Raw genomic sequence first — 13,729 nt, 5'->3', positions numbered from 1 at the left:
ACAAGGTAACAAAATTCTAAACTTAAAGATGTCAAAGTATTAGGATAGAAACATTGCATATTCCATGAAAGGAAGAAATATGGAGGGAGAAAGTACAGTTGTGTGCACTTACCATAAATGTAGATGTTCGAGGGTATTCACTGTTGCAGTCACCACATTTGGGTTATCCCTGCCAGGATAGCCCTCAGTCAGCCCGAATACCAGAGGCTTAGTATTTCTGCTTCGGTTGCCATCGCTTCAGGACTGACGTCAAGTCGTCAGTGTTATAAATTACGGCAGCCAACGCCATTACATCAGTTTTTCTTGCCCTAACTGACAGGAGCCCCCGAGAGGGAGCAAGGTTATGGTGGAAGAACACCACCAGTAGAAAGTAAATACCAAAACATCCTTGTAAGGATAGAGAGAGACAGAGACGGAGAGAAATTGAGACAGAGAGAGAGAGACAAGGGGGATGGAGGGAGGGAAACCAGGACTGCAACAGTGAATACACTCAAACATCTACATTTATGGCAAGTGTACACAACTGTACTATGTTCTTCATGTTTCACTGTTGCAGTCATCACATTTGGGTTGATTTCCAAAGCTGAAGAAAAGGGTGGAGGCAATCAAGAAGACTGGGGCTGGCTAGGATACCCTGCAAGACTGCTGTGGCAAAGCCTGCCCTTGACTTGGAGAAGATAGGCAGGTGGTAATGCTTGGTGAAGGTATGAACATATGTCCATGTTGCAGCCTCCAGGATGACCCTGGTGGGGAACCCTCTGAGGAAAGCTGCAGAGGTGGAAGTTGCTCTGGTGAAATGGGTCCTCACCCCTTTGGGGGGATGTTTCCCGTGCTGCTTGTAGCATAAATGGATGCAGTGTGCTATCCATTTGGAAATGGTTTGTTTGGATATGGCCTTGCCCTCTGCTCCTGTAGCAAAGCTGACTAACAATTGATCAGTCTTCCTAAATGATTTAGTCCTATCTAGGTAGAATCTGAGCTGTCTGTGCACATCTAGAGAGTGCAGAATCCTTTCCCCCTTGTTTTGTGGGTTAGGGAAAAAGGTGGCAAATGAATGGATTGGTTGAGAGCCACACTGGATACTTTGGGCATGAAGGATGGGTTAGTCCTGAGGGACACCCTGTCAGCATGGAAGATGATGAAGTGCTCTACAGCCATGAGTGCTTGTAGCTCAGATACTCTTCTGGCTGAAGTGATGGCCAGAAGAAAAGCTGTCTTCCAGGAGAGAAATTTTAACTCTGCTGAAGATGCTGGTTCAAAGGGGGGCAGGGTGTGTTTTTCCAACACAAAGTTAAAGTCCCAAGCTAGAGTAGGTGCTCTTCTGGGTGGCCTCAAGTTGGTAGCATCTCTTAGGAATTGTTTGATCAGAGGGTGTGAGAAAAAGGGGGTGCTCAGTGTGGAAACGAGCAGAGATAGCAGAGGCATGAATTTTAATAGAGGAAAAGGAGAGACCACTGTGTAGCAGGTCAGCTAGGTAATCCAGGATGAGAGGTAGGGAGTGCTGTGCCGTATCAGCTCCCTTAGCCTCAATCCAGGTGCAGAACCTTTTCCATTTGTCAGCATAAGACTTTCTAGTGCTAGAGCGTCTAGCCTCACGTAAAACATCTAGAATCTAGGTTCTAGATTCTAGAACCTGTTTACTGAGGCTGGCAGATTGATCAGTGGTCAGGGAATAAGCCTAATCCAGGCTATCAAATTGAGGGTCTGCAATTGAGGATGCATGAATTCTCCTTCCCTCTGGGTCAAGAAAGTTGGGGTCTGAGGGAGATGCTATGGTGGCAGTGGGGACAGGCTGCACAGCAGTGGGTACCAGTGCTGGCAAGGCCAGTCTGGAGCAATCAAAACTGTCCTTGGTTTTTCCTCCCTTATTTTGAGCAGTACCCTGGTGATGAGAGGTAGTGGGGGAAATGCATAGGCCGAGAGATTGATCCAGGGGAAGGATAGGGCATCCACATTCCAAGTCATGCAGTGATTCTACCTGGTGCAGAACTTGCTGAGCTGATGGTTGGTGTGGGAGGCAAAGAGGTCAACCTTTGGGGTGCCCCATTTCCTAGCTATTAGGATGAAAGTTCTTTGGTCTAGCTGCCACTTGTGTGGGTCCAGAATATTTCTGTTTAAGTGGTCTGCCAGAGAGTTTAGAGAGCCTGGCAGGTATTGTGCTAACAGGTGGAGTTGCATGGCAGAGGTTGTGTGCCAAAGGGTCATGGCCAGCCTGCACAGAGGGTACGAATGAGTTCCTCCCTGCTTACTGATATACCACATCAAAGTGGTGTTGTCTGTTTTGATCAGGAGAACCCCTGGGGAGAGAAGGGGCATGAAAGCTGTCGATGTGTGCTGGACAGCTAACATCCCTTTTTAGTTGATGTGCAGATGGATTTGTTGTGGGCTCCATTGGCCCTGTATGCACCTGCTGTCCAGGTGTGCACCACAGGCATAGTCTGATGCATCTGTGGTGAGGGTATGGGCAGCGGGGACTGGTGAGAAAGGTAGTCCCTTGTTGTGGGAGCATGCTGCTGCCCATCAAAGAAAATCTTTCCTTAGGCAAGGTATCACTGGTATAAGAGTTTCCAGGTCTTGAGAGTGTTGACACCAAAGGCTTTTTAGGTACCATTGAAGTTTCTTCATATACAGTCTGGCATATGGAATGAGTAGAATGCAAGATGCCATGAACCCCACAGCTTGCAGGATTTTCCTTGCAGATAACTGGGGTCTGGTGGCTAGTTGAGAGAAGTAGGCTGTGAGGTAAGTTTGCTTTTCTGGTGTAAGAAATCCCATCTGGGATGCTGTGTTTGGGCTTGCTCCCAGGAATATAATCCCTTGGGTGGGTACTAGTTTGGATTTATTTTCGTTGATAGTGTACCCCAGGGAGGTCAGACTTTACAAAGGCCAGGTGCTTGAGCAGCTTTTCCTGTCTGCCTGAATTAGGCAGTCATCTAAGTATCAGTAAATTTGGATATTCCTTTGAATGCAAAAGGCAATGATGGGAGCCAGACATTTTGGAAATAGTCTGGGAGCAGTAGATAAGTCAAAGGGAAGCACAGAGAACTGAAAGAGCAGAGATCCTGCCCTGAAACGTAGACATTTCTTGCATGATTCCCTGACAGGAATGTGGAGGTAGGCCTCTTTTAGGTCTAGGGTGGCTAGCCAAGCATCCTTGGAGAGCATGGGTAGCAGTTGCTGGAGGGTGAGCATTTTGAATTTTGGTATCACCAGGAAGGTGTTTAGAATGGATAGATCAAGGATGGGGCGCCAGGTGCCCTCTTTTCTGGGTACCAGAGAAAGTCTGGAGTAGAAACATTGGCCTATCTGTCCTGCAGGAATGTACTCTATTGCCCTCATAGACAGCAGGGAAAGGACTTGCTTTTTTGCCTCTGCCCACTGATTTGGAGGTAGATCTGGGAACCTCTTGGGGTTGGAAGAGTGTGGAATGAAAATATGTATTCCTGGGACACTATGTTGAGGACCCAGCGGTCACTGGTAATGGTAGCCCAGGTGCTTGCATGAAAGGAGAGTTTTCCTCCTAGGGGCAAGTGCAGGTGGGCAGAAGGAGGGAGTGGGGGAGGAGAGTCATTGTGAGTTCTTACCATGAGGGGGGTGGCTTTGAACTCCCGGGTTTTGAAGTGGAGGAACTCCACTGCTTTGACCTCTGCATTCCCTGTGGCTGCTGTCTGGGGGGGCTGCTACCCCAGAGTCTGGGCTGAACTGACCTGGTGGAGGCAGGAAAGGACCAGTGCTTGGAGGGGCAATGTCTGCTGAACCTGGGTGGCTGGACCTGTAGAAAATCCTTAACTGTCTGCATAGATTTAGCTTTTTATTCCATCTTTTTTAAGACCTCCTCTGTCTTGGTGCCAAATAAGTTGTCTTTGTGCAAGGTTGCATCCAACAATTTAGATTTGACATGGTCTGGCAAGGGCTGTTCCTTACGCCAAGCATGCCTTTATGGACAGAACTGGTGACTGCTGCCCTGCAAGAAACTTCTAGGGCTTCAAAACCACAGTATAAGGTGTGCTTAGTTACTTGATTTGCAGCATACATTAACTCTTGTAACTCTTTAGATTCTGCACAAGCAGGAAAGGAAGACACTTTTTGTTTGAGGAGTTCCATAGTATGTTGCTGAAATTTTAGCATATGGAACTGACAATTTAGTGCTCTGATAGCAAGAGTAGCAGAGGTGTATACTTTTTTACCCCATCTGGAATCCCTATCTGAGGGGGTGGGATTCTTAGCAGAGGTTGCTTTAATTCCTTTAGGCCCTTGAGAAATTACCTCAAGGTCAGCAGTAGGATTTTTGAAAAGAAATTTTTGTGAGTCAGGGACTCTGTAATATCTGTCATGTTTGCTGGGAGCAGGAAGCAGGGTGTCAGGAGTCAAACTGGACTCCAGGAAAACATCGTCCACAACATCCAGGACTGGGGGAATGGCCAGGGGTCTGTGCTGTGGAAGATCTAAGAATTCTCTGAGTCTCTTTTTAGACTGAGGGTAATCCTAACATTCCCACTGGAAATGTTCCCTTAAGGTATGAGGGGTTTCCCTAAAGGAAAAATCCTCGGGTGGAGAGGCTGAAGTAATGGATTCCTCTGCATCAGAATCCTCATAAGCAAAGAGGGGTTACATGTCTTCATATTCAGATGCATCAGACTCCTGTTCAGACAAAACTACTGGAGACAGATCTCTTTTTCTTTTGGAAGGGGTAGCTTGGCTTCCCCTGATCAGCATGATAAGGTCTTCTGCCATTTTAAGCATTTGAGACTGAGGCAAGTAAGCAGGTGCCTGAGATTGGGTCGTCGGTTTCTTGGGTGTGGTTTGTACCCTGGACCTTAGAAACTCAGTAGTTTTCGAAAGAACGGTAGACGTGAAAGAAGTTGTTGGTTTATGTCGCGAATCGGTAGTGTGAAGAACTTCCTTGTAAGCTGGTGCCTGCTCAGCAGCTCCGACCCATCCAAGGTAGAGACAACCACAGGATCCTTAGTCGAAGAAGAGTTTTGCGGCATACTGGACTCCGAAAGTGTCTCAGTAGCAGCCTGCGAATTCGGAGAAGCGGGCATCAGGGGCTGTAAAAGCACCTCACTGAGGACCGGAGAACTGACGACTAGCTTAAAGGAAGTCGTCGGTAGGCTTGGACCTGTGCAGTCTGTTTCTGTTTTTATCTTTACGTTTTTTCGGAAGATTTGCTGTCGGATGGCTTACCGAAGCCATATTGGAATTTGAGGACTGTAAGTGAAAATATCTAGCTACAATAATGGCCCGACGATGTACAGTTCTGGTGTTAAACAAAGCACAAAAGCGACAGCGAGGGATGTCGAGGTCTGGGCCTAAGCAAGTTATGCAGTAAGAATGAAAGTGGCTGTGTGGTATTTGCTTTCCACAGGTGAGACAATTGTTAACTTTTTCTGACAATGGTTAGAGCAAGAAATAAAGGATCCCCAATGGGGTACTTAGCATTAGAAGACTTCAGCTTCAATTCAGAGGATGAAATTCAGGTAGCAGCCAACCGGCACTCATGTGAACTGCTTCTGCTTTGGGCTTCTCGGCAAGAAAGACTGATGTAATGGCGTCGGCTGCCTTACTTTATACTACTGATGACCTGACGTCAGTCCTGAAGCGATAGCAACCGATGCAGAAATACTAAGCCTCTGGTATTTGGGCCAGCCTAGGGCTACCCTGGCAGGGATAACTCAAATGTGATGATTGCAACAGTGAAACACGAAGAAAGTACAGTTGTGTACACTTACCATAAATGTAGATGTTCAAGTGTATTCTGTCTTGTGTATTGGATTCTGTCATCCCCAGATGAACCTCTTTGCCACTTGAGAGATTACAGATGATGTTCTTCGTGTTTCACTGTTGCAGTCATCATACTTGGGTTATCTGCCTGCAGGTAGCCCTCAGTCGGCCAGAATACCAGAGACTTAGTATTTCTGCGTCGGATGCTGTCGCTTCTTCCATGACGTCAGGGTTATAAAAACAGGCAGCCGACGGCATTACATCAGTCTTTCTTGCCGAGGAGGAGCCAGAAGCAGTTTGCAAATGCCGCTCGGCCGCTTCCTGAATTTTTCGTTTTCGAGTTGAATAAGCCTGAAGTCTTCTAAAGCTAAGTACCCCATTGGGGATCCCTTTTTCGTTCTCTAAACTGATGTCAGAAAAAGTTAACAATTGTCTTGCCTGTGGAAAGCAAATACCTCACAGAGATTTTTATTCTTACTGTGTCACCTATTTAGGCCCAGACCACGACGTCCCTCGCTGTTGGTTTTGTGCCTTGTTTAACTCCTGAACCATTTGTCATTGGGCTATCTCTGTTGCTAAATTCTTTCGCTCTTGATCACCATATTCCGGAATGGCTTTGGTAAGCCATCCGACTATTGATATTCCGAAAAAACATAAAGATAAAAACCAAGACAGACTGCATAGGTCCAAAACTGCCGACAATGCTTCTGTTAAGCTAGTCGCCGGTCAGCTGGTACTCAGTGAGGCGCCTTTGCAGCCCCTGATGCCCCCTTCTATGGATTCGCAGGCCTCTGCTGAGACCCATTCGGAGTCCGGTATGCCGCAAGATGCTTCTTTGACTATGGAACCAGCAGATGTCTCTACCTTAGATGAGTTTGGAGCCACTGTGCAGGCACCAGCTTCTGAGGGAGTTTTTCATCCTACCAATATTCGAATAAAACCGATGACTTCATTTTTAACTAAAACTACCAAGTTTCTTAGGCCCAGAGTACGCACTACGCCTAGAAAACTGACGACCAAAGTACATGCTAAGGCACTTATGCCTCAAAAACAAATGCTTAGAATGGCTGAAGACCTTATTACACTGATTAGGGGAAGCCAGCCTTCCCCTGCTAAGAGACCAAGAACCCAGTCCCCTACAGGTTCTACAGATTAGGAGTCCGATGACTCTGTTCTTTCTGATTATGAAGACATGCCCTTAACCACCTATGAGGATTCAGATGCATAGGAATAGATTCCCTCTGCCTCCCCTCCAGAGGATTTTTCTTTTGGTGTAACCGTGCATACCTTAAGGGAGCATTTCCATTGGGAATGCCAAGACTGTCCTTAGTCCAAAAAGAGGCTCAGTGAATTTTTAGAGTCGCCTCAGCACAGGCCCTTAGCTGTACCCCCTGTTCTGGATGTTGTGGATGATGTTTTCATGGAATCCAGTCGTACTCCAGGCACTTTACCTCTGGCCCCTAGGAAACCAGACAGGTACTACAGAGTACCTGATTCTCACAAGTTTCTTTTCAAGAATCCTACTGCTGATTCAAAGATCATTTCCCAGGGACCTAAAGGTATTAAGGCTACTACAGCCAAATATCCTACCCCTTCGGACAGGGATTCCAGAAATTTGGACAGATGGGGTAAGAACTCTTGCTGTCAGGGCATTGAATTGCCAGTTTCACATGCTGAAATACCAGCATCATGTTATGGAACTTATTAAACAAAAAGTGGTAACTTTTCCAGATTGTGCAGAAAATAAAGAACTGCGTGAGCTTTTGCACTCTGTAAACCAAGTTAGTAAGCATACTTTGCAGTGTGGCTTTGATGCCCTAGAAGCATCTTGTAGGGCAGCAGTTACTGGTTCTGTACTGAGAAGATATGCTTGGCTGAAGGAGCAGGCCTTGCCAGATCATGTCAAATCAAAATTACTAGACACTACTTTGAATAAGGACTGTTTGTTTGGCACCAAAACAGAAGACGTTCTTAAAAAGAGGGAAGAAAAGGCTAAATCTATGCAAACTGTTAAAGAATTCCTACAAGTGCAGCCACCTAGATTCAGTAGACATTGCCCTTCAAAACACTGGTCCTTTCCAGCCCCCTCCAAGCCTTCCCAAACAAGACCCAGGGGAAAGAGACCACCCAGACTACAGTCTCAGGTTATGCTGAGATCTAAGCAATGGAGTGCCCCCACCCTAAAGCAGGGAGTGGTAAGCCACCTCCTAATGGAAAAAATTCACAATGACTTCTCAGCTCTACTTCCCAGCCCTGCCCCATTGCTTGTACCCCTAGGAGGAAAACTTGCCCTTCATGCAAAAAACTGGATGTCCATTACTCAGGACTGATGGATCCTCAACATTGTATCCCAGGGTACAAATTTTATTTCCATTCACTGCCAACCCCAAGCGGGTTTCCAGACCTTCCTCCAAACCAGTGGGCAGAGGCTCAAAACCAAGTACTTCCCTGCTCTATATCAGAGCTATTCAGCCTGTTCCAGTAGAACAGAGGGACCAAGGATTCTATTTTAGACTTTTCCTGGTACACAGGAAAGAGGCCTCTTGGCACCCAATCCTGGATCTTTCCACTCTCAACACCTTCCTGGTGATACCAAAATTCAAGATGCTTACCATGCAACAGCTTCTCCCAATGTTAGCCAAGGATGCCTGGTTAGTCACCCTAGACTTAAAAGAAGCCTATCTGCACATCCCCATAATAGAGTCATGCAGGAAGTATCTACGTTTCAGAGCAGGGTCTATGCATTATCAGTTCTCTGCACTTCCCTTTGGCTTATCTACTGCGCCCAGGGTATTCACAAAATGCCTGGCTCCAGCCATTGCATACTGCTGGCAGAGAAAAATCCAAATTTAGCCCTACTTGGACAACTGCCTGATTCAGGCGGACAGTCAGAAATTGCTGCTTCAGCACCTGGCATTTGTAAAAAGCCTTCTCTCTTCATTGGGGTACACCATCAACGAAGGGAAATCACAACTGGTACCCAGTCAAAAAGATTGTATTCCTGGGAGCAAGCTTGGACACAACTTCCCAGATGGCATTCCTCACTTCAGAAAAACAGCCTTATCTGACAGATTACTTCAAATAAATGGCCACCAAAACCCATCTATCTGCAAGAAAAATACTGCAAGCCCTAGGGTTCATGGCCTCATGTATTCTGCTAATTCCATATGCAAGACTGCATATGAGGAAAATTCAGTGGTACTTAAAAAGTCTTTGGTGCCAACATTCTCAGGACCTGGAAACAGTCATTTCTATCATACCTTGTCTAAGGACAGAGTTCCTTTGGTGGGCAGAAGCATGCAACCAGAACAAGGGACTGCCTTTTGCTCTACCCCACGCCACCCAGATCCTGACCACAGATGCATCAGACTATGCATGGGGGGCCCACATGGCTGGCAAATGTATTCAGGACCACTGGAGCCTAAGTCAAATTCTCCTGCACATCAACCAAAAAGAGATGCTAGCTTTACAGAATGCCCTGACAGCTTTCAGACACCTACTCTTTCCAGGATAACTGCTGATAAAAATAGACAACACCACAGTTATGTGGTACATAAACAAGCAGGGGGGTACCCATTTTTACCCACTCTGCATGTTAGCCATGGCCCTGTGGAACACGGCCTTGGACAACCAAATCAATCTACAAGCTCAATTCCTGCCAGGCAAACAAAACTCACTGGCAGACAGCTTAAGCAGAAGTCTCCTAGACCCACACGAGTGGAAATTGGAGGCCTGCACCTTCAACCAGAAATGCAGAAATCCCAAAATGGGGTACCCCAGAGGTGGATCTCTTTGCCTCCCCCAACAACCACCAGTTAAGCAAATTCTGCACCAAGAACCCTCACAGCAGGGCATGGAAGGTGGATGCACTATCATTTCAATGGGAAAACCTCTCAATCTATGCCTTCCCCCCATTGCCCCTTCTCTCAAGAGTCTTACTCAAGATAAGACAAGAAAGGCCAAGGACAATTCTGATTGCCCTGAACTGGCCACGCCAGCACTGGTACTAACACTCCTGCATAGCCTGGCACCTACACCAGACCCCAACCCTGCTTTCCCAGCAGGAGGGACAGAATTTGCATCCACAATTGCAAACCCTAAATCTTGCAGCCTGGCTTATTCCTTAAATACTACACCAGCAACCATAAACAAACAGGTGCTGGATGTCATCCTTGAAGCCAGAAGGCCCAGTACTAGGAAATCCTGTTCTGAAAAGTGGAAAAGGTATTGTTCTTGGATTCAGTTTAAAGGAAAGGACACAGCACTGCCCTCATTACCTCTAATCCTGGATTACCTAGCAGATCTACTCCACAAGAGGCCTATCCTTCTCCTCCATTAAGATCCATGCCTCTGCCATCTCAGCTCTTTACAATACTGAGCCACCCCTTTTCTCTCTCCCCCTCATCAAACAGTTCCTGATAGGGGCAAACAACTTAAGGCCACCAAGGAGAGCACCCACCCCTGCTTGGGACCTTAACTTTGTACTGGAAAAGCCTACACTTCCCCCTTTTGAACCTGCTGCTTCAGCAGAGTTAAAATTATTCTCTTGGAAAAGAGCATTGCTTCTAGCCATCACTTCAGCTAGACGAGTGTCTGAGTTACAAGGACTGATGGCTGTGGAACCCTTCATTATTTTCCATGCTGACAGGGTTTCCCTCAGGACTTAACCCTTCCTTTATGCCTAAAGTGGTGTCCAGTGTGGCTCTCAACCAATCCATCAATTTGCCTACCTTCTTCCCTAATCCTCAGAATAAAGGGGAGAGGATCCTGCACTCTTTGGACATGCACAGACAGCTCAGGTTCTACCTTGATAGGACTAAGCCTTTCAGAAAATCTGACCAGCTGCTAGTCAGCTTTGCAACAGGGGCAGAGGGCAAGGCCATTTCAAAACAAACAATTTCCAAATGGATAGCACTCTCCATCCATTTCTGCTACAAGCACCATGGAAAACCAATACCTCAGGGGGTCAAAACACATTCCACTAGGGCTACATCTACCTCTACAGCATTTCTCAGGGGAGTCCCTACCCAGGGACATACTGGAAGCTACTACCTGGAAAGCATTACCACCTGCCTATATTTTCCAAATCCAGGGCAGGATTTGCTACAGCAGTCTTGCAAGGCAGACTAGCCAACCCTAACTCTTCTTGACTGCCTCCACCCTTCCTCAGCTTTGGGAATCAACCCAAGTGTGATGACTGCAACAGTGAAACACGAAGAACATAGTACAGTTGTGTACACTTACCATAAATGTAGATGTTCAAGTGTATTCACTGTTGCAGTCCTGGTTTCCCTCCCTCCAGCTCCCTGGTTTTCTCTATCTCTTGTCTATCTTCTCTATGGCTATTCCTACTGGTTTGGGTGTTTAGTTTTTACTGGTGGTGTTTTCCACACTATTTCCTAGCTCCCTGTTTGGGGGCTCCTGACATTGGGGCAAGAAAAACTGATGTAATGATGTCGGCTGCCTGTTTTTATACCCCTGATGACCTGACATCATGGAAGAAGCGACAACATCCGATGCGGAAGTACTAAGTCTCTGGTATTCTGGCCGACTGAGGGCTACCTGCTGGCAGATAACCCAAGTGTGATGAATGCAACAGTGAAACACGAAGAACATTATCTGTAATCTCTCAAGTGGCAAAGAGGTTCATCTGGGGATGACAGAATCCAATGAAATCTTGATACACAAGGACTCTTTAATTTTGCTTTCCTGGACAAGAGTGGACAATCAACTCAGAGTCTGCTAACATATCCATTTTCCATGGTATGTGAGCAGCTAAGACAGTGATGCAACTGCCTATACTCATCTGCCACACTTCCATTAAAATTCTCTACATGTGCTAAGATCATGAGCCCCACCTCCATCTCACAAAAACACATGCTACTACAAATGGCTGATGTGAAGCCCTCCCTCTAAGACATACCACTTCCTTTACACCGTAAAAGAACTGAAACTGCACTCCACTTTGCTAGCAATGCATTCTTTGTTAATACCTGGGCTGCATTTTGTTGCTAGAAAGGGAAACCACGCATGGGATGATCCAATACTTCAGGTATGTGGCAATCCTTCACCCTGAGACACCTCACAGTCCATTGCAATCGCCTGCATCATCAGACATGACAAATGCAAAATGAAGACTGCAGTAGTGTTTTTTAGTGCTATAGAGTGGTAGGGTCCGAAATGGATATTTGCTACAATCTTAGCCACTTTATTACAGGATTGTTCAAATTTTGTTTTTTTTTGTGATGCATGCAGGTTGGGATGTGAGTGCCATAAGGTAACAAGGGAAGGAGGTAAGTGGTTGCAAGTGTTGTTTTACTTGCATAATGAGAATGTTTGGCTCTGTAAAGCATCCCTAGCTCTTGGTGATTTTTTTTATTGCAATTGTTTATATGCAGGTCACATTTAAGATCATCATCCACTATCATCCCTAATAATTTGCTATGAGAAGTGACTCCGAATGGTTGTATTATTAAGTGAGAGGAAATTAAATTTTATTTTTCTATGAGAGAAGGATTTGGAGAAAAAAGTATTTTTTTTGGGGGGGGGGCATGAGTGGTGAGTTACAAAGTCATGTCTCAGTGGCTGTTAAAGCTTCCTGAGTAATTTTTGGGAGATGTGTCACAGTGTCAAATGTGCATATGAGGGTGGAGTCATCTGCGTATTGTATTAGGAAGGCCTGCTGTGGATAGTTGTTGGAGGGTTTTGGTGAGAATGTTAAAGAGGAGGGGGCCAAGGATACAGCCCTTTCGTACAACAGTGGTGACTGGTATGGAAAGAGGGAGAAGTGGCACTTTACTGACTGATACCTATTAGACAGGTAGCTTTTGAACCATAGAATGGTAGGCTGAGATAGACATACGAAGTAGAAGTTTGCTGTAACAAACTATGTCAAAGGCTTTAGACAAGTCTAGAAATAAGGAGAAGACTAGCTTGTCATTATCTCTATTACTGAGAGTACCCATAAAAGTTAAAAGTGCAGTGTTAGTACTATGGGAGGGACAGAAACAGTGTTGTGTGGATGACGGGAGTTCTTCCTGCAGGAGATAGTTTTGTTTCAGAGTACATTTTTCAAGCATTTTGGAAGGCGATACGACTGCTATAGTTCTAGAGTTAATAATGCCTGTTGAATTTCTCCCTTTGTATAGAGGGATAATTTATGTCTTTTTCCACAGAAAGGAAATTTGGGTTTCCTGGTTTGACTTATTTATAAAATGTCACTGGCTGCTATTTTAAGGTACTTACTTGGCAGGTCATCAACTGAGGAAAAGCATGGCTTGAGTTTAAGTATTGTTTTATATAGGATGTGGGCACAGACTTGAAAGTGGATGTGGTGACATGTGGCTGTTGGGTAGGGCTGGAACTGGATGTGGAGGAATCCCTGGTTAGGTGTGCTATACTGTCTATGAAACAAGAATTGAACTGTACTGCAGTTTCAAGTGATGAGTTACTGGGAGAAGAGTTAGGGTTGAATTTTTTGCTAGGATCAGTTTTTTTAATGTCTGACCATTTTTTTAGGTATGTGTTCACTATTGTTCTGAATGTTATTACAGTATAGTTTTTGTATTCATTTATTTGTTTTTAGTACAGTTGCGGAGCATTCTGAAGTTTTCAAGCTACTGTGGTATTTTATACTTGAGATTTTTCCATGCTTTTTCTCTATTCTGCATTAGCATTCTACTCTTTTTAGACAGCCAAACTGCATTACTTGTAATTTGTGTTTGGTTTCTTCCTTCTAAGATGCTCCAGTTAGTAGTTGACAGTGTAATAATGGGCGGCGCAGTGGTGTAGCGGTTAGTGTTGTCTCCCACAAGCAAGAGGTCTCCACTTCAATTCTCAGCTGGGGTGCCTTGTGTGTGGAGTCTGCAGGTACTCTATGAGTTTGCATGCATTTCCTCAGGATGCTCTGGTTTTCTCCTGCATTCCAAAGACATGCATCTGGAGTGTTCCTCCCTGGGCTTCCACTGAAAATGGGCTCTGTCCCAGTCAGACTTTATTGGTAAAC

The 13,729-nt window shown here is 45.6% G+C and overlaps 1 protein-coding gene across 1 annotated transcript in view; it reads right to left on the bottom strand.

Annotated features, from left to right (window-relative positions):
- The window catches only part of LYST (lysosomal trafficking regulator), a 3,825,950-nt gene that overhangs the window by 2,812,340 nt on the left and 999,881 nt on the right, over positions 1 to 13,729 (bottom strand). The gene's annotated exons all lie outside the window — the stretch shown is intronic.

The sequence above is a fragment of the Protopterus annectens genome, chromosome 1.part1 (genome assembly GCF_019279795.1).
Source record: "Protopterus annectens isolate FY-2018-M chromosome 1.part1, PAN1.0, whole genome shotgun sequence".
In the NCBI taxonomy this organism is placed as follows: domain Eukaryota; kingdom Metazoa; phylum Chordata; order Ceratodontiformes; family Protopteridae; genus Protopterus; species Protopterus annectens.
Note: the sequence above shows the minus strand (reverse complement) of the source record. Positions and strands in the feature narration are given on the sequence as shown.